The following is a 27,194-nucleotide window of genomic DNA, read 5'->3' on the forward strand; positions in this document are numbered from 1 at the left end:
CAGCATTCAACTTTCGTCAGCATGTTGAGGTACAACTTCCTGGCACGGGTTTTGGCGGACTTGTTCTGCTTCTCGTCGCGATTAAGGGCCTTTTGTACCTTGAACGTTCGAAGCCCAGCCTTAGTTTTGGCCTTCTGGACAAAACTTCGGCTTAGGTGCAGCTTCTTAGCCACATCCCTAACGGAGGCGTTCGGATTTCGGTTGAAGGCCCCAACTACGCGGTTGTGATTTTTGGTGTTGTACGGAATACTTTTTCCTTCACTTCTGGGCTTCCGATCGGTGGTCAACCGTTCCTCGAACCGCTTAATCACTCGCGACACCGTGGAATTCGCGATTCCCAACGTTTTAGCGATGGAACGATGCGAGAGATCCTTGTTCTCGTGATGAATGCGCAAGATTTTATCACGCACGAGCTGTTCTTTCGACTCCATTTCCACGAGTTTTGATCACAGGACTTTAAAACTTGCAGGATGTAAATAATGCACTATGAACTAAATCCACCCAAATTTTCATTAAATTCTACCCAACGGTTAAAAAGTTAGAGCAATTTCATAGTGTGGCAATTTCATCGTGGACACCCTTTAGTGTGTGTCAGGTTATCTTTGATCTGCATTAACTGTGCGATCGGTAAAACAGCTTTTGTAAACAATTCGACAGTGAGCATGCATAAGGGCGTAAACGCGATGATCGATTCTCTTCGTCGATTTTCTCTTTTGTTAACCTGGAGGCGAACCAGCCTAAGGCTGAAAGCCTCCTAAATAAAGCTAAATAATAATAATAATCTTTTGTTAATAACTCGCTTGGATTAACGATTCTCGGTGCGTTTGCTGGTGTTTTTGAAAGCCAATACAATCTGTTACAGCACTACATTTAATAAATTCCAGAAAATTGTTTTGCTCAGCTGTAGCAATGTAAAGAGAAAATCGATGAAGAGAATCGATCATCGCGTATACGCCCTTATTCATGCTCTATGTCGAATTACTTCTCTCGACGATTTCTAGGAATTCAAGGCTCGCCTACGCAAACCAACATAACCATCGAGCATAGGAAGTCTTCTTCTACCCGATAGTGATGTTGATTTGCGAAGGCGAGTCTTGACTTTCTCAAAGTCATCGAAAGAAGTCATTGTTTATAAAAGCTGTTACGCCCTAATTCGAGCACAACAAGTTAGGCATAGTGACAAATACAAGGAAAGGGGTGGGCCTAAGCTTGAACTCTCGACCTTCTGCTCAGTAAGTAGAAACGGTAACCACCAAGCTACCGAGCTTTGTCTTTGTAGGGTAACTGATGATGGTTGGACCTATTTAGGCCAGTTTCACACGACGTCAACATTCATGTCGTATTTTTTTATGAATTCAACATATAATTATAAAAAAATGCGTGATTAGGGGAAAGATCTGCCTTTCTTGTTTCTAATAATAACATAAAAAGTTAAATATTATGAACAAATGATTTTATAAAACGTTTTTGTTCAGCAAAGAATTATGATGTTGGTTGGACCTATGCTGATCTTGGTTGGACCTAAAAAATGATGATGGTTGGACCTATTTTTGCAAATGCTAGTTTAGCCCATATTTGTTCAAAACCTTATTGGTATCATGAAAAAACCCTTTTTATACAGTTTTTATGCATTTGCTATTTAAAAAAAATCAAGAAATTTGAGTTTCGTTTTTAAAAAAGTTTACTTTCCACGCATTAGCTATTCATCATGGCTCATTTTCTCGGAAATCATTGACCCGATTTGGAAATTTTTTAACCTCAAACTATAGGTATTGTGGTCCCATTGAAAGCTATCAAATATTTTTGGAATCGGTCAACTGGTTTCGGAGATATGGCCGGAACAAGTTACAGGGTATATGGTTCATGGACCTAATTTTGATATGGAAGGAATAAAACCTATCATGCGACACTTCACATTACTTCCAAATTCGATAACAAGATCAATAACAAAATTGAGTACCTTGGACCACATTGGCCACTTCCGGGCATGTTCTGGGTGCCCCCGGGGAATTTAGAGGCTTAAAATGACAGAATATCAGAACTTAATTCCGGTTTTATAGTTTTTTTTTTCTCTTAGGAGTTTTTTTTTTTCGGAAATAAGTTTCAGTTAGCAATTTTTAGTTTGTTTACATTTTATTTCAAATTAATTCACACAGAAGGTGTATGTGACGTGCATAATGTAAATTCATAATAACAGATTCTTTCGGCGCTTCCGTGATAGTTCGGAAATCGGGGGTTACCCTTTCAGCCAACCTGTCGATGGAATTCCTCCTTTAAATTTACGCCCAACTAGTGACGCAAGGTTTTTAGCAACTTCCAAGATCTTTTTGGCCGTCTTGGGACTGCCAGAAGCAGCGCACATACAAACCCAATCCGCTAGCTGGTTCTCCAAATCAACACTCAACACTATTTCCCTTCCATATTTCTTGCCGTGGCTTCCCTTAATTTTTCCGTGAAGTGTCGTTTTTGGAATATTGTACCTTTTCTGTGCCTGATACGCGGTAAGTGATTTATTTCTTACTAAAAGAACAGCCTCTTGAAGATTTTCGACCGTATAACTCTTTTCTTTAGCCATTTTTTCAATCGAAGAAACTGATCACTCGGCCAAAACGAAACTGAATTGCAAATCAGCTGTGCGTAGGATGTAGACAAACCGAAGCGCACCTAGCGGCCGTCTTAGGAAACACATAGGTCCAACCATCATCATGCATAGGTCCAACCATGATCATATTTATCTATTCGAATTTCGTCAATTTCAAACATTTTAGTGAAACCAATGGATAAATGGCGTACTAACGTGTTGTTTACACCTTAAAGCAGTATTTTACTGCATGAAAATAAAAATAAATGTAAAAAGTATTTGTTTTGAAGTTTTTTCAATAAAACACCCATGCAAATTGAAGAAAATGAGTTTTTTATGATAGTAAAGTGATCTTTAAAAAAAAAAAAAATTAGCAAAGATTGACTAAACTAGCGATTGAAAAAATAGGTCCAACCATCATCAGTTTTTGGATAGGTCCAACCAGAATCAATTACCCTATTTTTATTTTAAAAACATATCCAAATAGCCTCAAACATCCATATGTGGTTCAAAGTGAGTGGAAGAAATAGATAAAGTAAAGGTCCTTTTAGACTTTCTGATTTTGACCGCTGCCATAATGAAAAATCTGCTCGGTTCTACTTTCGACACACTTTTTCGAACCCCCCTGTTTGCTGGTGTTCACACTGCTTGCACATGTCGAAAGAATTGTCATTGTAGATTTCAAAACAAAATTGTATCCGGAATCAAAAGTAAATGCTTCCATAATGAATTACCGGAAAATTGCAACCTGCTTTGGCAGGCGTATTTGCTTTTATTATTTTAAATAAAATGAGAACGCGAAGGTGAATTTTGTGGAGTAGGAAATGGTTGCTCAGGAATAACACCGGCAGGGATCTGGCTCATCTTGTCCTTCAAGAACTGCGATATTAAGACGAAAAAGGATTTCAAAACTTCGCCAGGATGTCGATACCAACTTTCGACAAGCTAGTGGGAAAAGTTCTCTATAGATCTACATGATTTCTTTAGTTCTGAAAATTTCTGTTAAGATCTCAATTCTGCATATTTCTCTGAAGACCTTCGGACGTCCCTGATGTTTTATTTCAATTCTCTCGTTAAATATATTTGAAGATCAACAAACTTTTCTGAAGATCTGCAAATTTCTCGGTACTTCTGCAGATTTCTTAGAAGTCATGTGTGTTCTTCAGAAGATCAGCAAATTTCTCTAAAAATTTACAAAGTTCCTGAATCCTTACCTTACCAATCAGGCTAAGGCCTTATTGTCCTCTGCTGTCCGAAGAAGTCGTCTCCACTCTACTCGATCCATGGCCACACTGCGCCAGCCTCTTAGTCTGCGAAGCGTCCGCAGGTCGCCTTCTACTTGGTCGATCCACCTTGCCCGCTGCACGCCTCTTCTTGTTGTTCCTCTTGGGTCGCTTTTTAGAACCATTTTCACTGGGTCGTCATGCGGCATTCTTACGACGTGCCCAACCCACCGTAGTCGCCCAATTTTTGCAATGTGGACGATGGATGGTTCTCCCAGCAGCTGGTTCAATTTGTGGTTCATTCGCCTCCTCCACGTTCCATCATCCATCTGCACTCTACCGTAGATGGTACGCAACACCTTCCGTTCGAAAACACCAAGGGCGCGTTGGTCCTCCACGAGCATAGTCCAGGTCTCCAGGCCGTAGAGGACCACCGGTCTAATCAGCGTCTTGTAGACAGTCAACTTCGTACGGCGGCGAATTTTATTCGACTGGAGCGTCCTCCGGAGTCCAAAGTAGGGACGATTCCCTACCATAATGTGTCTTTGAATTTCTCTGTTGGTATCATTTTCGGCGGTCACCAGTGAGCCCAAACACACGAACTCATCGACCACCTCGATTTCGTCACCGTCAATCTGAACTCGGGTGGAAGGCTAACATTGTCTTCCATAGAACCTCTTCCTTTTATGTGTTTTGTCTTTGATGCGTTGATGGCAAGTAGAATCCGCCTTCAGTCTGATGTACGCTGATGTCATCGGAGAAGCCAAGAAGCTGGATGGACCTCCTGAAGACCGTACCACTCGTATCTATCCCAGCTCTTCTGATCACACCTTTTAACGCGATGTTGAATAGCAGACACGAAAGTCCATCACCTTGCCGTAACCCTCTTCGAGATTCAAAGGGACTCGAGAGTGTCCCCGATACTCGAACAACGCACATCACTCGATCCATCGTCGCCTTGACCAATCGCGTCAGTTTATCCGGGAATCCGTTCTCGTGTATAATCTGCCATAGTTATCTGAAGATCTACTATTTTTTCTGGAGCTGTGCAAATATCTATAAAGATCATCAAATTTCCCCGAAGTTCTGTAAATTTCACTTAAGATCCAAGAACCTTAATAAAATTCTGCAGATTTTTCAGTACATCTTCTCTTAAGTTCTGTACATTTCTTTGTGGATTCTTGGACTTCCATTAAGTTCTTCAGATTTATCTGCAATTCTTTTAAATTCCTTAAAGCTCTAAAAATTACCAGAAAATATTTAAATATCTCTGAAGTTGTGTCAATACTTCTAAAGATCGGCGAACTTTCCAAAAGTTCTGTGAGTTTTGAAATTTATTCTAAAAATGTACGAACCTGGTTAAATTGTCATATTTAACTATCTTAAAGATAAATCGTCCAGCTCAAACCTTTGTAGGGGTAAGAGGTGGGACCATCATCATCATCATCATCATCAAGTTCAACAGACTTCTCTTAAGGCCTACGGTCTTTTCTGAAGTTTTTCAGATCTATCTATTTCCAACTTCCATGTAGTTCTGCAAAATCTTGGACTTTCGTACTTCGCTGGGATTTGTTTTTGCAATTGAAGTACTTTTCTGAAGCACTGAATCACTGAACGTCTCTGAAGATATGAAAAATTCCTTGCAGTTTTAAAGATTTCTCTAAATATCTACTCTCCAGAAGATCCGCAAATATCTTTAAAGTTCTGTAAAGTTGTCTTAAGCTCTGTAGTTTTATTCTCAAGATCTACGAATTACCTTGAGGCTCAATACATTTCTCAGTAGATCTGAAAACTTGTCTGAAGTTTTGTAAATTCCTCTGCAGGCTCTCGGTCTATCCTGAACATCTGAAAATGTCCCTGCAAATCTTCTAAATTACCTAAAGTTCTCAAAGTTTATTTTTAAATAGTCGAGCTTCCTTGAAGTTTTAAATGTTTCTCTCAAGGTCTACAAATTTCCCTGAAATCGAAACCCTGAAATAAATACTTTTATATACTGAAGTTCTGCAAGTTTCACTGAAAATAGATTAATATTTCTGACATTCTAAGAAAAACTGCACTCTTTCTTGAAGGTATAAAAATTTATCTGAGGATCTATGACCATTCTTGTGATTTTTCCAAAGTTCTGTACACAGCTAAAAAAAGTAGTGTAAATTTCCGTTACTATGATGCACGTAAATGGAGCGTCATATATCATAAAAGTTTAGATTAAAGATCGTGTAAATTTATGAGACATGTCACGCAATATTCCATATATTGTATGCAACTTTCCACTTTTGTTTGCAACATTTCTTGCAAGCTGCTAGTTTACGTGAAAAGGAAGTTTACATGTATGAATGTTTGCAAGCATGGATGTTTAAATCGCCAGTAAAATTCAGAATTTTTTGGTGTGTAGCTTTGATCTGAAAATCTAGGAACTTTTCCGATGTGCAATAATTTTTCAGTAGATCTCCAAGCTTCTGTGAAATTCTTTGCATTTCACTGTAGTTTCTTGGACTTTTCTAAAGGTCTGCGAAGTTCTCTGAATATTTACCAAAATTTCCCTTATAGTTTTACAAATTGATCTGAAAATATTTAAGCTTACTTGAGATTTTCTTTCTGCAAATTTCTGCAAATTTCTTTTAATTTCTGAAAAATATTCTGAAGTTTTGTAGTTCTATTCGCAAGATCTACACACTTAGATTTTTCTACCGAGATCGGCTGTGCAAATCTCGGCAAAAAAAGTTTTACTGAGATATCGGCAAACATTTCATTTGTTTGCTGAGATTCAGCTAAACATTATCCGAGACTCAGCAATCAAATGTCACTTTTGCAGAGATCTCAGTGAAACTTATTTTGCCGAGATTTGCACAGCCGAGCTCAGTAGAAAAAACTAAGTGTGTACGTACTACCCTGCAGCTCAACAAATTTCTCAGTAGATCTCCAAATCGCTCTGAAGCTCTAAAAAAATCTTAGTAGGCTCTCAAACCTGCTGTCTGGTATGCTTATTCTTATATAATACATGCATCGTATTATATAAACACTGTTTTGTTGACGGCCAAATACACTGGAAAATAATAATCAGTCAAATTATGCACATTGAATAATGAAATCGGTTTACCTTGCTGCTGGATGTCATCATAACAAAAATCAAATCCTTGAAATTTTAAAAGAAAAAAATCAATATTTTCATTTCACTTGCGGCTATTTTGCTGAATGAGTCGAATGAAAACTAACCACAAACCTATTACGTTCGACAAATCAAACGTAAAATATAATCATCAGGTCGAAAAAGTGTGAACACATTCGAACATTGCATCCGACAAAATTATCGAGCAGTCCGCTCGAATCAGACCAACAAATCAGATAGTCTAAACCAGGGCCCCTCAAACTCACTTTCAATCGAAAATCGTCAAGCGACGATGAAGCTGTCAACCATCACTTTCAATTGAAAGTCATTCTGTCTTCTCTTCGAGCAGATCCTCGTCAACATCAAAAGAACCACTTTCGATCAGTTTTCATGCTGTTTGTTTTGGCTTGACTCGTGTTCATTTCTTCTTTCATTGTCAAATAAACTTGATTTTGCATGCATTGAAGCGAAGCTGTGCGTTCCAAATTTGTGCAGTTTTTATGACTTTTGTGAGATCTGTGCACGTGGATGTCAAATTAATCATGTTTGGTTTGGTTTGTTTACCCACCAATACGGGTATTTTTTTAATCAGGGTGACGTCTAGAGATCAAAAACTGATATGCGACGCCATTTTGAAATCCAAGATGGCGGCTTCCAGTTCAAGAAAAAGTGGGAATTATTGTCAAATACTTATCAATAAAGGTATTTTGGGAATCGGGATGATGTCTTGAGGATGAAAATCGATATCCAACGCCATTTTGAAATCGAAGATGGCGGCTTCCGATTTACGAAAAACTTTAAATAAATTCAAATACACATCAATAATAGTATTTTTGTAATCGGTATGAAGTCTACTGATCGAAAATTGATATGCAGCGCCATTTCGAAATCCATGATGGCGGCTTACGATTTTAGATTAAGTGAGAAATACTGTCAAATACCCATCATTGTAGGTATTTTTCGAATCGGGATGGCGTCTAGAGGCCGGAAATCGATATCCGATGCCATATTCAAATCCAATATGGCGGCTTCCTATTTCAGAAAAATGTGAAATGCTGATACCGTCCCACCAATATGGGTATTTTTGGAATCGGGGTGACGTCTGCAGATTGGAAATCAATATCCGACGCCATTTTTAAATCCATGATGGCGGCTTCCGGTTTGAGAAAAAGTTGTAAATTCTATCAAATACCCATACAAACGGTTTTTTTTAGAATCGGGGTGACGTCTAGAAGCCGGAAATCGATATCCGACGCCATCTTGTAATCCAAGACGGTGGCTTCCGATGTGCGGAAAAGTGTCAAATATTCTAAAATATGGTTATTTTCATAATGGGGATGAGACGTAAATGCCGAAAAAATGATGTCCCATCGTCTTTAAATTCAAGATGGCGGATTTGGTTCAGAAAAACTGTGAAATACTGTCAAATACCGATCTATGTGAATTTTTTGGGATCGGACTGACATCTAGAAGAAAGAAATCGATGTCCGACGCCATCTTGAAATTCAAGATGATGGCTTCCGATTTCAGAAGAAGTGTCAAATTGCCTACAAATGGCATCGAATATCGATTTTCAGCATCTACGCGTCGTCCTCGTTCCGAAATACTCAGATCTTAGGGTATTTGACAGTTTTTGTGAAACCCGATGGCCGCCATATTGGATCCAACATAGCATCGGATATCGATTTTCGGCAGCCACGCGTTGTCTCCGTTCCGAAAATACCCATATCTTAGGGTATTTGACACATTTTATGAAACTTGATGACCACCATCTTGGATTCCAAAATGGCGTCGAATATCGATTGTCGGCATCCCCGTTCCGAAAATACCCATATTGTAGGATAGATGAAACTTTCTGAATCCTGATGGCCGCCATATAGGATTCCAACATAGCGTCGGATATCGATTTTTGGCATCTACGCGTTGTTACCGTTCCGAAAACAGCCATATCTTAGGGTATTTGACACTTCATAACACCAATGGCCACTATCTTGAATCCCAAAATGGCGGCGGATACCGATTTTCAGCATCTACGCGGCATCCCCGTTCCGAAAATACCCAATGATAGGGTATATGGCCATTTTTTCTGAAACCGATGGTTGCCATATTGGATTCCAAAATAACGTCGAATATCGTTCGAAAATACCCGTATTGTAGGGTATTTGAGACTTTCCCTGACCCCGATGGCTGCCATCTTGGACTCCAGAATGGCATCGTTAATTTAAGTTTCGTTTAATATAAAATAATATTTTATTACTACATATAATCCGGATGCCATCCCTATCGGCAACCGATATTGTGTGGATATTTTCCGGATACTATATTTTGATGCCTGCGTCGTCAGGTCGAATAAGCACAAAATTGAAGTGAAAGTGGAAAAAACGAAGGAAGCAGTTTTCGAGTCATTGATTGCGTCAATTGAAACAAGCCTTTGCTTCAAATGAAATGAACTTAAGCACTTGATGAACGAAACAAGTGATAGTCCAGTCATGTTTGAAAAGAGGAATGTTCATCGTGACTCGGTAACAAGAAACACGATGACTTCCACGAAAATGATATTGCTCTAAATGAAGCGATTCTGCGGAGAGTTCATTTTCTTTTCTTTGTTTCGAAAATGCATAACCCTGGTCTAAACGTACCTTAAGCTATGTCAATTGGATCTATTTTTGAATTTTTCAGCTCACGAGCTTCATTACCGACCCGATGGCTGGCAGCTCTGAAAGCAAACAGCAACGTAGGTTTTGCTACAAAACTCAACGCTTACGTCAAGTGCACCCAACGCTAGCTTCAATCCAATCAGATAGGAACACTCACTTACGTTTAGCCATCTCACAAATCAACCGTACATTCTCAGCTCGATTCAATTTTCTTCAGCTACAATTTATCACGTAAGTCAATGTGGGTGTTTTCGTTCACATTTAGCCAGTGCACATAAGAAAGAGGAAACTTCTGATCAACAACCTTGCCTTGCATTCGCTTCGCATCTCTTCATATAAATGCATGCACATTGGTTGCCCGAACACAATTTCTCATTTCCAGAAGCTGTAATAGCAGCACGGCGCCGCGACAGCAGGCTCAAAGAAGCTTTTGGCAAACAGCTTCACGTCGCTAGAGTCTCGTTCGCTGCAAACATACTTGGGCGTCATGACAAAATGGTTTCCGGCATCTTTCGCTCGGGCAAGTACTAGCTGAGCTCCAAGCTGTTCACCCTGCTAGAGTCACGTACGACGCGAAGCCGGGTTGATGGGAACATGTTCCCACTAAGGGTTAAGGGAAGCCAATTGCAAGAAAATTTGTAATTGATCAAGTTCATGCGAGTACGGGCCTCAAATAGACTAGTGAGTAAATACACGATATTACCACCCGAAAAAAAATAACAACAAAAATACATTAAAAAACAATGTAACAATAAGACGAAAATTACCCGGATAAAAATAACCATAAAATTACAATAAAATACCAATAAAATACAATAGATTCTATTGTTGACAATTAATCTTATTGTAATTCTATTGTATTGGCCAGATAATCAAATAGTCACCACAATAGGTTTACAACAAATTCTATGGAATCAAAATTTTGCACAATAAAAAAACAATAAAATTTATTGTTATGAGATCAAATTTGTTAGAGAAAAAATAGATTTTTTTATGGTTACGGTAACTAACAACCCCCCTTTTCTATTGTAAATGTCTCATAAATAATAGATTATATTGTACATAACAATAAGTTCTATTGTGTTTTTATTGTTTTTAACAATAACATTTATTGTTGCTACAATAGGTTTTATTGTATTGTAACAATAGGTTCTATTGCTTTTGAATGGTGAATTTTTATTCGGGTATTGTCTTAACAATGATTTATATTGTTACGTCTACAATAAATTTACCTTGATTTATGTTGTACAAAACAATAAATTTCATGGTAAATGGAAAATTTACAATAACAAAGGGGGGTTGTTAATTATATATTAATGTGCGTCTATCTTGAAAAACTGTCGCTTTAATGGCCCTTCGCTCATTTTCAACTTCTATTCAATTTTCATACTGCCGTACTCTAACGGAACTATCCACCTACCCTCTTCTAAAGATCATTCTCTAGCTAATAAATCATCACACTAAAGCTTCATGTTAGCATTTCCAACCAACTCTGATATTATTGTTATTTTACTATTAGTTGGCGAATTTATTGATTAAAAAAAATAACAGTGTACTTTAGAGTGTATGTGTTGGCTTGACAGATCTACTTTATCGACTTTAAAAATAAATCGAAAAAATAAAACATTGCCCCGGGAAGGGAAGGGGGTGGTATGTCTGTTTACGGGTGGTCCTTTTTTTACTGGTTATGGATCGAGATTCGATCCGGAACTTGTGAGAAATGCAGGCCAACTCTCCTGCGCTCGATATCTCTAGGTCACGTCTCCTTGGTGGTTGAGCGTCGTTGATAAGTTAATGCATTCGACTGGAGAGAATCGCCCATGAAATATGCTTCCACCTGAGAGTTCTTTCCTGACATCTTCAAGTGGTGGAATTTTTTATTATTATTGTATGATTATTGACTGCACGGAAAAGGTCTCCATTAAGCTTTAGAGAGGGTCTAGGATAAGATATGAGCGGACGCGGACTGCCTGGTTTTGAGCCAAACGAACTGTCAAAGCCAGAGCCATACGAGCAGCGCCTATCTTAATTACATTGGCAGTGTTGCTGACCCTCTCATAGTCTGCATGCTTCAATCAGATTTATTTTTATTGTTCGTGAAGTAACCCACAATGAAAATACACCAATATTTAATGTACCAACAATTTTTATTGTAATACAGTTGTTCATTATTGTTCATGATCGAATCATGTTAACAATAAAATAAATGAAAAATACGATAAAAAACATTGTAACAACATTTTATTATGTACATTCATTGTACAGCTAGGTAGCAGTTCTGCCGTTTTCGGAAGAGTACAACATTATAACAATCATTTTTATTGTCGACAATAAATATTAATGTTAGAGCATTGTTTCCACTGAAAATTTCACTGTATTTTTTTTTCGGGCATGCCGGTGGCGGCTGGGTTCGATTCCCGGTCTGGTCGAAGACATCTTTCAGGTTGGAAATTTTCTCGTATTGATTCAACTGTGGAAATGCACCTAGAACACTAAGTTGAGAGCCAGCAAAACGCTCGCTGCAGAAGCGTTAAAGCCTAGAAGAGGAATACAGGCTGAAGGAAATCGAATATAGAGACTCAAATTAAGCTACGTCATGCTGTTACGATGATGATGACAGTGCTTGGGCACAATCGCGTGCCAAGCTCCCTGAAGCTGGTTTGAAATAATTTAATCGTTCCTCCCCTTCTCAGAAAATTTATTACTAAGTGATGTCACGATTAAATCAAATAACCACCACCAGCGGACGCCAATGAACGACCGAGCGGAATCGATCAGCCATCAACCGATCACAATCAATTTAAGCGATAACCTCCGGAGTGCTATTTCGTGCGGTTCAGGTTGGTGGTGGTGGCGATGGAATGAATTACTAGGTGCTCATCCCCTTCCAGCCTGGCTGGCTGCAACAAATGGTACCCATCATGCTCCTCAATCTTCTGCAAACGCTCGCTGGCGCTGGCTGACTGGCTGAGCCCGTAATCGATCCGAAGGCGGCAGCAGCCAGACCACAGGAATAAAGCAATTTGCAGCTGCCAAGGAAGCGATTAAGTTAATGGAAATTATAATTTCCTCTTCTAGTTTACAAACGCATGACTTGGTGGGGGTGTAGAGTTTTAACACCCTCGCGCTCGCTGCTGGCTGCCGGTGGAAATTGATTGCCGTTCAATGGCCGTTCTCTAAGCAAACAATGCTGCTAAATGGATCGCGCCGTAAAGTGATAACCGAGTACGTTAGCGAGCTGAATTAAGACGTTGACATCTGGGACATGAGGAGGAGGGTGCTTTGCTTGTCATATATGCCAAATCTTGCTTCGATATTGGCTCAGCGTGAATTGTAGGCTGTGTTCCATTTGGTGAATTTTCAATCATAATTAACAGTTCGAAAATAAATTAAAATGTTCAATAATTTCTTCGAATGTTGATTTGCTGATTTTCGAGTAGGTGTTTGTCAAAATTGATTCCTTGTCTGACAGAAATAAGTCTTCCAGAATCAATTCTAACGTCGCCGGTGGTGTAATGGTAAACGTGATTGCCTATCACCCCAAAAGAAGTGGGTTCAATTCCAGTCGGCACCGCCGGGATTTTCTGAGGCATGAAATTTTTGATCAGGGAAGTAAAGCCATTGGTGCCCGATCTATGTCGATAGGTGTGGGAGATGCCTCCCTGGCATCAGTAGGATTGGTACTCAGTACGGAAAACAAGATCAATGAAAAACAAAGCAAGAAAAAATAAGAATCAATGCTGGTAAGATCGAGGCAACATTGAAAGATAAATCAACTACCTGCATGAATTTGAATTTGACATGACAACATTCTCTTAATCACGGCAACCGCTGAGTTTGTTTTTGTTCATTCGTGGATGGATGATCATTATCGGAGTAGGCTGTGCGTGTAATCAAACGCGTCGTTTGTTCTTTCCGTGGAGTTTTTGTTTTTTATAATCAATTCCTCGTCTGGTCAAAACCAGGCCCATTATACGATTTCTAATTCCTTAGCTAGTTCACTAAGACAGAAGAAGTCCTGCGATAGCTGCATGGCATTCCATCTTGTTCTACGTCCCTGTTATTTACCGCTGACAAGTTGTTCCGAAGCCAAGTAGAACCAACATGGGGCCCTCGACGTCCCTTCATTCACCTCATCGATGAGTCGCAGCGCTGAATCTGACTATTGGCCACGAAAAGGCTTGCCAATGCACATCAAAAATCGACTACGTCCGAACATCTTTTATCTCAAATCAAGGGAAGACATTTCGTGCAAGCTCTACCACAAACCAGACTAGTTTATGTTGGGCTTCGACGCTTCGTCAAGCGAACCGGCTGCAATTTGGGCTTCTACATCATCACATGTCAAGCTGCCTTTAGGTTCAATTGGCTAAACTTGGTGAGTTCGTTCCGTTTTGGTCCAATTTTATCTTTTCAAACGCTGGTAGATCACCTTTTCGTGGTGCGTTACTGGTATAAGATCTATCACCGAATCCTAATCCTAACCAGGGCGCCACAATACCAGCTTCAATCGACAAAATCTATGCGATGAAGAGATTGCTAGCTTTCTTTTTCTGTTAAAGTCTAACAGCTTCACAGTATTCTAGAACCTCAGTCGGTGTCTACAAACATACAGTGGTAGACATTCGTTTAGCCGCACGCTATATTTTCTTTATTTTTCAAAAATAAAACATAATCCATCGCTCATTTTTGTTTTTAAATGATCGATCTGATTTATTTTCATCAAGTTCACAGATCAAACAAAATTCAAGTTCCCTTTTTGCCAATAAAATAATCAAAATGCGAAATATGGGTGGACATTCGCTTAGCTCGTCAAACTCCAGTAAAAAAAATAACTGTTACTTAGCTTAGCTTCGTCAAACTCCAGTAAAAAAAAAATAACTGGAACGCTACGAATTTCGAAGCCAATATAAAGTTAATATTTGGTGTGGCCACTTCCATTTCGGATCACTTCAAAATACGATTTGCCATCGAATCAGATAGCTTTTGAAGTGTTGTCAAATTGATTTTGTCCCAACATTCTTGAATTGCTGTCATAAGGCAGGAAATGCTGTCAAACTGTCGTCCGTTTGCATAGACCATCCCAGCCAAGATTCCCCAGAGATTCTCTATGGGATTGCAATCAGGACTGCTAGCTGTCCATTCTAGTAGAGTTCGTTTTTCCATCACACCTCGCAATTTCAAGAGCACGCATCTCATGATCTACGAGGTGTATACATCTGAAAATTTCAGGCATTCCTTGCTTTCCACAGCAAATAACAAGTAGTAGATTCAGCTACGTACATCCACAGAAACCTTTTTATTTTTACATGTGAAATTGCGAAGTGTAACACGAAAAAGGACGCTACAGGGAATCACCTTAATTACTTGGAGACGTGGATCGATGTATTGTCTTATAGAAATACGATCATTCGCGTCTTTCTCGATGTGATCGATCAAAACGTCTTCCAATAGTTCCAGATACATTTCGGAGTTCTTTCTGGTAGAGATAAAACAAATTGGAAGCTTTGCATGGTAGGAAAAGGTTCCCCACTCCAGCAAACTTCTGCCCCCAACATTTCGTTTTGATCTCAACGACACTCGTTTTGTGCAAATCATGCCACTAGCAACTTATATAACAGCCCGGTCCGTCCAAATTAATCTGTTTTTCATCAGAAAACATGACATTACGCCATTCTGCATTCTATTTAATGTATTCCCAGGTGAATTTCAGCCGGTTTTGCTAATGGGTGGCGGTTGGTTCTAGTTTTCCATGCAGTTTCTCCCATTTATTATTATTATTATTATTATTATTTATTAGTGACACTTTATCACTTCTGTGACATTCGTGTCTCTTTTTTTATGACAGATTGAATTATCTTACGAACTAAATTTCTTTCAAAAATTTAATTACTGCTTTTTCTTTGCTGGAGGTGTTTGCAAGAACATTTGTTATTGTGCCATCGATTCCACAGTTTTGCCTAAATTCGGCAAATCCTCTGCAATCCACAAGTATATGATGCACAGTAAGTCGAGTTCCACAAAAACAGCACATTGATTGGTGGAGATTTGTTTTCCAACACGTGAGAGTGAGTCAGCCGAGTGTGCCCGATGCGTAATCTGGTAAGAGCTCGCTGCTCAGATGAATTTTTTCTGTCAACAAATTTGCCTGCAGTCGGTTTGATTTGACGTAGGTGTGCCCAGGTTTGTCTCCACTTCTCCCATTTGATGTTCGGTGATTCCTTCAGGATACGTGCAATATGTCGGGAAGTTCCCTGAACATCAAATTTTTCCTTTATTTTTCAGCAGGACAATCGATTCCGGCTTGCTTCATGTCTGATTTGACCTTTAAGCCGAAAATAAACTTTTGTGCACCCTTTTGTGGGACGTTTTATGCCATATTCCGAACCTTTTTTTCAGGAAATTCATAACTGCTGCTTCCGATCGATCGATTTTTTCGCTATTGAGCGATTGGAGTATCCTTCTTCCTTAAGCAGTTTGATTATACGCTGATATTCCTCCGTCAGTTGAGTACCTTTCGTCATTCCTATAAATTTTAATATTATCCACTAATAAAACCATTATTTAACACCGGTTTTCTTTTATGTATCTTGTAAATTGAACACTTTGGTTATTTAAAAAAAAAACACTCATAAAACAAACAGTAATTGTACGAAACACTGAACTTTTATGCACTGCGGCTAAACGAATGTCTGAATGGCTGAATGTCTGAATGTTGAATGTTTACTTCCGGCAATGCCGCTTTGGTGTAAGTGTGAGTGTGACACCTATACATCTTATGAAAGTTATTCAGTTATACAATCACTACGACAAAAAAGTATCCCGATAACAAATATTCTCATGAATTCATTTTGAATATCTTTAAATATTATCAATTGTGGCTAAACCTACCACTGTAGTTTCAATCGCTTGTCTCTCTTTCTCCAGTCGCTTCATAAGTCTTTCTTTTAAGCTGCGGTGAGGTGGACGAGTGAAAGAGCGCTTAGCTTTGAAAATTTCGTCTTTCATGAAACATATCCACAGAGGTTGCATGACATCATATACGTGAAAAAAAAATATATTTAGAGGATTTCTCACGTGAAAACACTTGAAGATTACACGTAATTTAACGAGTAATTTAACTACCATCACCATATTTATCTAAATAAAAGTAACGAAAACGGGACATAGCGCATACTAAACAAGTTGAAGGAGCGATGATAGAGTGTCGGTGAAAGGGATTGAAAGCCATAACGAGGTTTCTTTTCATCTCGATGATCGACGTTACTTTCATTGAGAGTGATAAGCAAAGCAATGACGAGAAAAGCCACAGCCGTTCTAAGCGTGCTTCTTTTTGAACACATTGTATAAAAGAGACAAAGCTCGACTTCATTTTACAGCTTCGGAAATGTAGAGCTCTGGTCCTGACGACTTCAAACTAGGGGAACATGATTTGTCAGTAATCAATGGAACACATTTTGGTCCTTGTTACTTTTTGTGCCTTTTTAATAGTGACAAGATTCTCCAAGCAACACGCTTCCGTCTTGAAAAGTTGCGGCAACTTGATTGCGACCGGAATAAGTCACATAGGAGTTGCTACATCCGCTTTGCGAAAAGTCTGCTGCTATGGTCGGGTAGTGACCACCCTCGTTATGAATGTTTATGTTGTATGTTTCAAATCCAAAATATTGTATATGTTCATAGAGTATATATAATACATTTCCCTTTGTACTTTTCTTTTTTCATTCCCTCTTCGCTTTTCAGAACCCAAGTAAGTACGTTATTTCGCCTTTTTGGCTATATTCAGGCCTCATCAGAAATTACAAACACTGGCATAGCCGTTGTTCAGCTGTATATAGCTAAAAAGGCGAAATAACGTGGCTACGGTTACTTGGGAATGGAACTATAGCCATAAGCCATACAAGTCTAGGACAAGAATTAGTGCTCATGTCCCAACCGTCAGAGCAAATGGAGCATCACTTAACTTTCTAGTTTAGATGCTTCCAATAACCAACCAATCATATAATTACCAATTTATTCGATTCTGAAGCATCGTGTTTAAATCTTCGATCGAAACAGGCCTAATGTTTTCTGAATCATCTTGTCCCTTAACTGCTACTGAGCCATGTGAAACATACAGTGTATCTCAAAATTGATCAAGGTGTACAATCAATTTTAAGATATACTGTATCAGTCCGCATCGTGCTCTCTTGCCGTGCGGATCTATTTGCTTTTTGCTGAAGGAAGTGTTACTACTACCTAACGCTACAACAAATTTAAACAGCACTTTTCAGTGCTCAACCTGTAAAAATTTTCTACCTTGTTCAACTCTTATTCCTCTTCGATCCTTGTTTGGACCCTACCCGAGGTAATCCTTCTTGGATATCGATTTGGAAAATTCCTCTTCGATCCTTCAGATTCTTATAGTAATCTGCTTGGAAGTCGATTTGGATAAAAATTTACTGCCGCCATGGCGCCTAAACGCAAAAGAAAGGGGCAAACTCTTGACCCCCCTTCTGATGAAATTAATTTGAGTAATCAATTTGATTTGCTCACGGATGATGAGAATGATCCATCATCCAAGAAAAATTCTAGTAAACTTTCCCGGCTTAATGCCAAGAAGGAAAAGATTCCCCCTATTGTGATAACCACTACCGATTTCCATGCTCTTCGCATGGAACTTTTGAATTTCGTGAAAGTTAAGTTTTCACTACAAATTGGACGTCGGGGTGAATGCCGTGTATTGGCTGAAACCTTGGACGGATTTAAATGTCTTCTCAAGTATCTTACTGAGAAGAAGCACAAATTTTTTACTTACGACACCAAAACTGAACGTGTGTTCAAGGTTGTCATGAAAGGACTGCCCAGTGGTGAATCCCTGGATCAGATCAAAGATGAACTGGCAAAATTACTTGGAGTTGTGCCACTCCAAGTAATCAAAATGAAAATGAAATCCCGTCCTGGCGATTCGCGCAACGGTATTTCTAATGATTTTTATTTAGTTCACTTCAAGTCTAGTGAACTAAACAACCTTAAGGCCTTGGAAAAAGCTAGCCTTATGCTCCACGTCCGAGTGAAGTGGGAACACTTCAGGAAGACTGGAGGAAATTTCCAAAACCTCACCCAGTGCCGTAAATGCCAGGGATGGGGTCACGGAACTAAAAATTGCTACATGCCAGCTAAATGCATGAATTGTGGTGATTCCTCTCACGCAAAGGACGACTGTCCTGTGAAGGAAGATCCTAAGAAATTTAAATGTTCAAATTGTGGTGAAAACCACAAATCCAATTTTTGGGAATGTAAGACTCGCAAAGCGATCCTACAATCTCGTTCTAACCGTCAGGTAGGAAACGCTCCACGTTTCCGACCAGGTACAAATTCCTCTGCTGTTAACAACGGTCAGCGAGGAACAAATTCTACATTCGTACCCGTAGGTACAAATATCACCCCTGCTTCAAATTTTTCATCTGTACCTACTCCCCTCGCTGCTAACAATGTTCAGCGAGTTAATGGAGCTACCTATGCTGCTATTGCAGCGGGTAGAAATCAAAATACTAACCAACGTTCTAACGGAAATTTTGACAATTTTGACTTAGGAAGCATTACTGCCCCCAAAATGGAATTTTTACAGAAATCATTAATTGACATGATTTCTGATATGCTTAAATCTAACTCCATGTTTGATGCTATTCAAACTGGAGTAAAATTTGCAAATAATATTGTCATGACTTTAAAATTCAGTGATGGATTTTAAAGCATTAAATATTGTAAATTGGAATGCTCGATCTCTTAAAGATAATGAAGACGAGCTATTTAACTTTTTGCGAGTTCATAACGTGCATATTGCCGTTATAACTGAAACGTTCCTTAAACCTGACCATAAGGTTAAGAAGGACGCAAATTACTTGATTTATAGAAATGATCGTCTTGATGGACCCTGTGGTGGCGTTGCCATCATTATTCATAGGCGAATCAAACATAAAATTCTTTCATTTGAAACCAAAGTTTTTGAAACTTTGGGAGTTTCTGTTGAAACAAAATTTGGACAACTTACGTTTATAGCTGCCTATTTGCCATTCCAATGCGTAGGCCAGCAAAAGAATTTTCTCAAGGGTGACCTCCAGAAACTTACCCGTCATAGGTCTAAATTCTTCATTATTGGTGATTTTAATGCAAAACACCGCTCATGGAATAATGCTCAAAGCAATTCCAATGGTAACATTCTGTTTGATGATTGTTCTGCAGGTTATTACACTATTCAATATCCAAACAGCCCAACATGCTTTTCTTCTGCAAGAAATCCCTCAACTATTGATTTGGTCTTAACTGATTCATGTCATCTTTGTAGCCAATTGGTTACCCATGCTGACTTCGGTTCTGATCACCTTCCAGTAACTTTTGAAATATCCCAAGAAATAATTTGTAATCCCAACAGCTCTACTTTCAATTACCATAGAGCTGATTGGGAGCAGTATCGAACATTTATGGAATATAACTTCGATCCAAACATTCCTTTGCAAACCAAAGATGAAATTAATTATGCTCTTGAATCTCTGACTACTTCTATAGTTGAAGCAAGAGCTGCCTCAGTACCAAAATGCGAGGTTAAATTCGATTCAATTATAATAGACGATGATCTTCAGCTCTTGATCCGTCTTAAAAATGTCCGTAGGAGACAATATCAAAGAACACGCGATCCTGCCATGAAGGTTATCTGGCGGGATTTGCAAAAACAAATTAAAAAGCGATTCTCTGCCCTGAGGAACAAAACTTTTGAAAATAATATTTCTAAATTAGACCCGAGTTCCAAACCCTTTTGGAAACTCACAAAAATTTTGAAAAAACCTCAAAAGCCTATTCCAGCGCTTAAAGAAGGTGGTAAAATTTTGATCACAAATTTGGAAAAAGCTCAGAAACTTGCTAAGCAATTCGAGAGTTCCCATAATTTCAGTTTGGGTCTTACTAGTCCTATTGAGAATCAGGTTGCTCGGGATTATCTGAATATTTTCTCTCGGGAAAGTATTTTTGATGATTCCTGGGGGACTGATTTGGACGAAGTAAGGTCTATAACTAAAAAGTTTCAAAATATGAAAGCTCCAGGTGATGATGGAATTTTCTATATCCTCATCAAAAAACTCCCAGAGAGTACCTTGTCTTTCTTGGTAAAATTATTTAACAGATGTTTCCATTTGGCATACTTTCCTGATAAATGGAAAAATGCAAAAGTTGTTCCAATTTTGAAGCCGGATAAAAATCCAGCTGAAGCTTCTAGCTACCGTCCAATAAGTTTGCTTTCTTCAATAAGTAAACTTTTTGAAAAAATAATTTTGAATAGAATGATGCTTCACATCAATACGAACTCAATTTTTGCAGATGAGCAGTTTGGATTTCGCCATGGGCATTCAACTACTCATCAACTCTTAAGAGTTAACAATTTAATTCGTTCAAACAAATCTGAAGGCCACTCAACTGGAGTTGCTCTTCTAGACATAGAAAAAGCATTCGACAGTGTTTGGCATGAAGGTTTGATTGCTAAATTGAAAAAGTTTAATTTTCCACTTTATATTATGAAATTAGTTCAAAATTATTTAACTGACAGAACTCTGCAGGTAAATTATCAAAATTCCAAATCTAATCGACTACCTGTTAGAGCAGGAGTTCCTCAGGGTAGCATTCTTGGGCCTATATTGTATAACATTTTCACTTCGGACCTCCCTGATTTGCCTCAGGGTTGCCACAAATCTTTGTTCGCTGATGACACAGGCATTTCCGCTAAAGGAAGAAGTCTTCGTGTTATTTGCAGCAGACTGCAGAAAAGTTTAGATATTTTCTCTTCTTATTTACAAAAATGGAAGATTTCTCCCAACGCTTCCAAAACTCAACTTATAATATTTCCACATAAGCCTAGAGCTTCCTTTTTGAAACCTAGTAGTAGTCACATAGTCACTATGAACGGAGTTCCAATTTCCTGGTCAAACCAAGTGAAATATCTTGGATTAATACTTGACCAAAAATTAACTTTTAAAGATCACATTGAGGGCATTCAAGCCAAATGTAACAAATATATAAAATGTTTGTATCCTCTTATAAACAGGAAATCCAAACTTTGCCTGACGAATAAACTTCTAATATTTAAACAAGTTTTTAGACCGGCCATGCTTTACGCTGTGCCAATATGGTCTAGTTGCTGCACTACCAGGAAAAAAGCACTTCAAAGGATTCAGAACAAAATTCTCAAAATGATTTTGAAGTTGCCTCCCTGGTACAGTACAACCGAAGTACATAGAATTTCGAATGTTGAGACTTTAGCACAAATGTCCAACAAAATAATTAATAATTTCAGGCAAAAATCGTTGCAATCCTCAATTGCAACGATTAATTCCCTTTATTCTTAGATAAGATTTAGTTTTAGTTTTTAGTTTTAAGATATCAATTGTTATACTGACATGCAGGTTAAAAAACCTGTTTAAAATACTGAATTGCCAAGACATGAACAATGTAAAAACACTTAGATATATATCATAACAATTAAGGCTGGTACGTTACTGCAGTAACTGGAGCACCTAGGTTAAAATGAAATGTTATTTATTTTGAAATTGGAACAAATAAAGAGTTAAAAAAAAAAAAAAAAAAAAAAAAAAAAGATATACTGTATGTTTCACATCAAAGAAGTTTTTTTTTACATGGTGAATAGACGTTTTTTTTTTTTAAATCATGGCTGGTAATTGAACAGATGTTTATTGTTTTACTGCTATAATGTTGGTCTTTATTGGAGGAGCCTGAATGAAGTTAAATTTATTTTAGTAAAACGCTCGAGTTTCAATGTTTTACTAGTGGACAAGTTTTAGTAAAATTAGTGGCAGATGAATGATCTTTATTACGACTAAAATTAGCAAAATTTCAAGAAGATACGTTCATTTTATTTCAAGGAAATAATATTTTTGAAGAAAAAGGAGTTTTCCTTAAATTGCTCTAACTTTTTGTTCAACCAAATATGCCCAATACTGAGTCAATAATCGATAAATGTATGCTGAGTCAGCTGCCAAAAATTCAGATTAATTTTTTAAAATGTGCTTTTAAAGCCGTTTTTCTAAAATTTAAGTACTGCTGTAAGATCAATTTTGAGATACACTGTATATCAAAAAGTCAAGAAAAATGATGGAAGTTTATCAATCATTTTCCAGGAGGCTTTCATGAACTGTCAGTGTTGGTGTTCGATTAGATTAGATACTTAATTCGTAGATGGATGATCATTATCGCCTATGTTGTTGTCAATATTAATATTTATTCTCATCTTGTGGGGGTGATTTTGAGTAGCAATCAATCATTTTTTCATTTTACCCAAATACAACGTTGTAGATCGTTTTGTGTTGCTTTTCACACTTATATCGATGGAAGATTTCTGATTCATGCAGGATTGGGGCCTCTCTTAGCTCAGTCGGTTAAGGCGCAGCTACAAAGCAAGACCATGCTGGAGCTAGCTGGGTTCGATTCCCGGTTCTGTTTTCGGGTTGGAAAATTTCTCGACTTCCCTGGGCATGGAAGTATGATTGGACTTGCCACACAATTATACCAATGCAAAAATGGTACAGGCATCGAAAGCTCTCAATTAATAACTGTGGAAGTGCACACTAAGTTGAGAGCACGCAATGAGCTAATATGCGATATGCAATAAGCTTGAAATGCGAAGAAGAAGAAAGAAGATGATGATAATATGATGGCAATTTAAAAATAATCATTTTTCCCGAAATGAAATGGTTTTTTTGCTTTTGAGGATCGCTTCCAATTTTAAAAATATTGGGCTGTATACTCAAGCGTTGATGAGCCTCAACAAACGCGCAGTCGTCGATGGGGAATGAATTTATTTGTTCATTTCACTCGTACGTGACACCGAAGATTTTCAAAACAAAACAATTCATCAACACTGGATTGAAGCGCTAGTAATCGCATGTAATGGTAAATGATAAAATTAGACGCTGGCTAGAATAGAGCATTTCCACGCAAACTAGCGATTCGGTTGGACATGACTTTCTTCTACAGTCAAAATTCACTGGTTGTGCATCCAACAAATCGAGTATTACGTCAACACATTTCTACCCATTTAGATCACCAGTTTCAACACATTGAGAATGAGAGGATGATTCCCAAGCCTCGCCTGTCGGTTCTGTGTGTAATTACTAGTGATTTGGCAATAACGAAGTAGCAAGCGAGGGTGGTCAATCATACTCATCTGTTTGTATAAGATTCATCAATATGTATTATTTTTAGGCTGAACCAATTCGATGCTGGAGCCAAGTAACATTTTAAACAATGTGTCAACTTTAGACAAATTCAGTTGCAATAAGCCTACATTTTTGAACTGGTTCCACCGAAAAAGAAAACTCATAATCCGTCACGATTTATGCTAATGGGTACCAATTCAAAATCAAGCACCAAGTGAAAAGCAATCATAAATTGTAAATTTATGACCCACTCGAGCGGACGAATGTACGGACAAGCCCGATGCTCGCGTGAAACAATGCCAACAATTCCCATTACCATTCATAAAAGGGGCCACAAAGCAATTGCTTCGGTGGTTTTTAAATCTTTCGACCTTACCATCGTGTGTCGGTTGGTATGTGTGCGCGTCAAACGAAAACGGCTCTCTAATGGCTGCGGCGGCCAGCAAATGTTGATTTTCGTTAGCATGTGTCCCCGCCGTAGGCTTCACACCGCCTCGATTCGACTTCCCTGTACCGTGCAAAATGGCAGCAAAAAAAAAACCGAACGATCCAGGAAAAACATACTCCACAAACGACATGCGATAAGGGTCGAAATTTGCCGTTTGTTCGTTCAATAATACAACAATGAATGTGCCTCTGCTAAATGCCATATGCCACCGATTGTTGCCGTTGAGAGCCCCGTGTTGGAATCCTTTCCTAGCACCGTACGATAAGGACTCAAATGAACACAGCTACCTATCCTCCTTTGCTCAGTCTCAGCGTCGGTTGGCGCCTGGCCGGAGTGTGGAACTGCGGCACTTTTTTCCTCTCGGTCTCGGTGCCACAACGAACAATACCGAAAGTTAATTGCATCTGGAAAAAAGCGCAATTAAAAGGATAATAATACTGAATTAATTCAGTCTGCTCCGTCTGAGTTGCCTGGGTGGCCTGTTGCCGATGGAGATTGAGTCTGTCTAAAGAAGCGGAACAGTTAAAGCTTGGCACGTCGCGTGAAGTGAGAGACCGCTTTGATGTAGATTTCCTCTGGATTTCGGAGGCGTGAAATTCTATGGCTGATGGATTATTATCTTTGTAATCTCACCCTGTATCTTTAAATTATACAAGCAAATTGGACACAACTTGCGACGCTTAACTAAGATTGCATGATGGAAGGTCCGACAAGTCCGACAGGATAAACAATTACCGCTAACATCTTTGTAAACATTGGCCCCGTATCAGAAGTTTTCCAGCAACTCGAGCTTCTGCTGGGCCGGAAAATCCAAGCTCTATCACAGGTAAACAGGTTTACACCACTTGAACACCGCATCGAACAACAGGAGGTACAACATCCATTCACTTTGGTGGTCTGCCATCGCGTTCTCTCCCAGCCTCCCCACAGTCTACAACTCATTAACAAATATCCCAGCCATTTACTGTGGTCAACCATTCACTACAATGAGTGGATTGAATACCTACATAACTTGTTTGAAAAGTACTCAGGCTAGACCGGGCTTAAGGGATTGCTTGTCGGAGGGGATACTTCATCCTCTTGTTGGAAGCATATAATATAACATAGAGTGGAACAGGGTTGGTTACCGGAACCCCACCACCCGTTTGTCATCGAAGGAGATTCTCATGAAGCAATCCAATACCTTCTTCTACTGATGGTTCATTAAACAATAACACTCATACCCGACCCGGTCAGTGCTTACATTGTACTACCGAGTCACTGGAATCGTGGGTGGTGTTGATGATGATGGTAAAAACGGATGCTGGATGTTCGAGGGAAATCATCATTCAGCCTCTGAATGGATTTTTTCGACAAATCAACAATGTACTTTTGAGAAATGCTATTTATCTAGCATTTAGGAATCATACTGGTGTTTGGCAGCCCAGTGAACAATAGTGTAAATACTTTAAAGAATAAGGGTGGATCAATTTGTTGCCCGTTAAAGCTCAATCCACATTCCAATCCAGATCCTGATTATTCTCTTAAAAATTGGCCTTTCAAGCTTATATGGATCGCAGGTGTAAATCGATTATCAAATTCTCTGTCACGGCGAAAATGCTAATACCCCGTTCTCATTACGTTCTATATCACGTGATATAGCAGCTACATCACATTCTATATTACGTGATATCCCATACAAACGACCAGTCAATCTATATCACGAATAATGCTTGATATAGCTCATATCATGTTCTGTACATAATATAAATTCAAAAGGCAGCAGCTGGTAGCCCGGCCGTAACAGAGCTGGTCGGTATGTTTTGGCTACAAATGTCACTTTCCGTTTCAAAGACCAAAACAAAAAATGAAAATTTTCGTTGTTTGTTTGTTACCACTAAAGAGGCTGAATTTAAAAAGAGACGACATGGAACGATTTTCTGTCAAAGTCATAGGAAAAGTCATTCCAATCGAGCAGAAGACCTGTCAAATGGATAAGATGTCGCCTCTTTATAAATTCAGGCTCTTTAGTAACCACTACATCACCAACAACATTCTCCACCGGAAGGTTCTAGATTGTTGTGACAACTTGCTATTTCTTAAACCGGCTTGAGCGACAACTGTGAAAGTGTCCAAAAGTTACTTTTTCGCGAGAAATGCTCTAGCGTGCTCTCAGTCAACATTAGTCCGATCTTCAATGTTTTTGCACCAAACGATGCAAGAGAATTGGATTTAACTTCAAGTTCCAATGTGTGCTTATTTTTTATGTTGAGCTGGTTCACGAGATATCGGAGGAAAAATTAGGAAAAGTGGGTCCCGCTTACACTAATACAGGACATTCAAAAAATTCATTAACAGCCAATAAGCAACAATATGATCCATTCATGCCTTTTCCATATGTTGTAATGGCGACCCGAAAAATATTTCTTCACGCACCATCTAGCGTTGGAAAAGGTCAACAACAATCATCAAATTAAGAAGGGTGAGAATATTGCACTTATTAAAAAACTAGAAGCCAACATATTTTCATTAATAACAATTTGATTATTCAATGAAATGTGTCTGATGTGTCATTGTTTTCATCAAATAAAATAATATCTTGAAATATACACATTCTTAATACTATACAAATTTTCATTTGGTTCACCCCTCGCGAAGATAAATGAATACATTGGAAGCCTTTTTGACTACAGAGGCGCTTTCATCGCTGAAAATTCGGTTCGCCGGCTAAGCGAAAGAGTGGAGTGTTAACAATATAATATATTTGCAATAAGGGTCCTACCGTGCTGAAACTCTATCTGTACTCTGTAGATGAACGAACTATCTAGAAACAAAATCCTATCATTTGAGTAGAGAGTAGAAACTTTTATATTTTTTAGTGCGCTCGGCCTCTGAGAAGGCTGATTTAAGATAAAGATCTTACGTGGCTATTATAATTCGAGCCGTATTCAACCTATTTTTGATCGTACACAATTCAATACGTTATTAAGTTTGCTATC

At 38.6% G+C, this 27,194-nt stretch overlaps 1 protein-coding gene across 2 annotated transcripts in view; it reads right to left on the reverse strand.

Annotated features, from left to right (window-relative positions):
• Positions 1-27,194, reverse strand: part of LOC135708482 (sodium channel protein 60E-like) — a 389,801-nt gene that overhangs the window by 108,967 nt on the left and 253,640 nt on the right. The window lies entirely within an intron of this gene.

The sequence above is a fragment of the Ochlerotatus camptorhynchus genome, unplaced genomic scaffold (genome assembly GCF_037179485.1).
Source record: "Ochlerotatus camptorhynchus isolate MF236.1 unplaced genomic scaffold, CSIRO-AGI_Acam_v1.1 ptg000330l, whole genome shotgun sequence".
NCBI lineage: Eukaryota > Metazoa > Arthropoda > Insecta > Diptera > Culicidae > Ochlerotatus > Ochlerotatus camptorhynchus.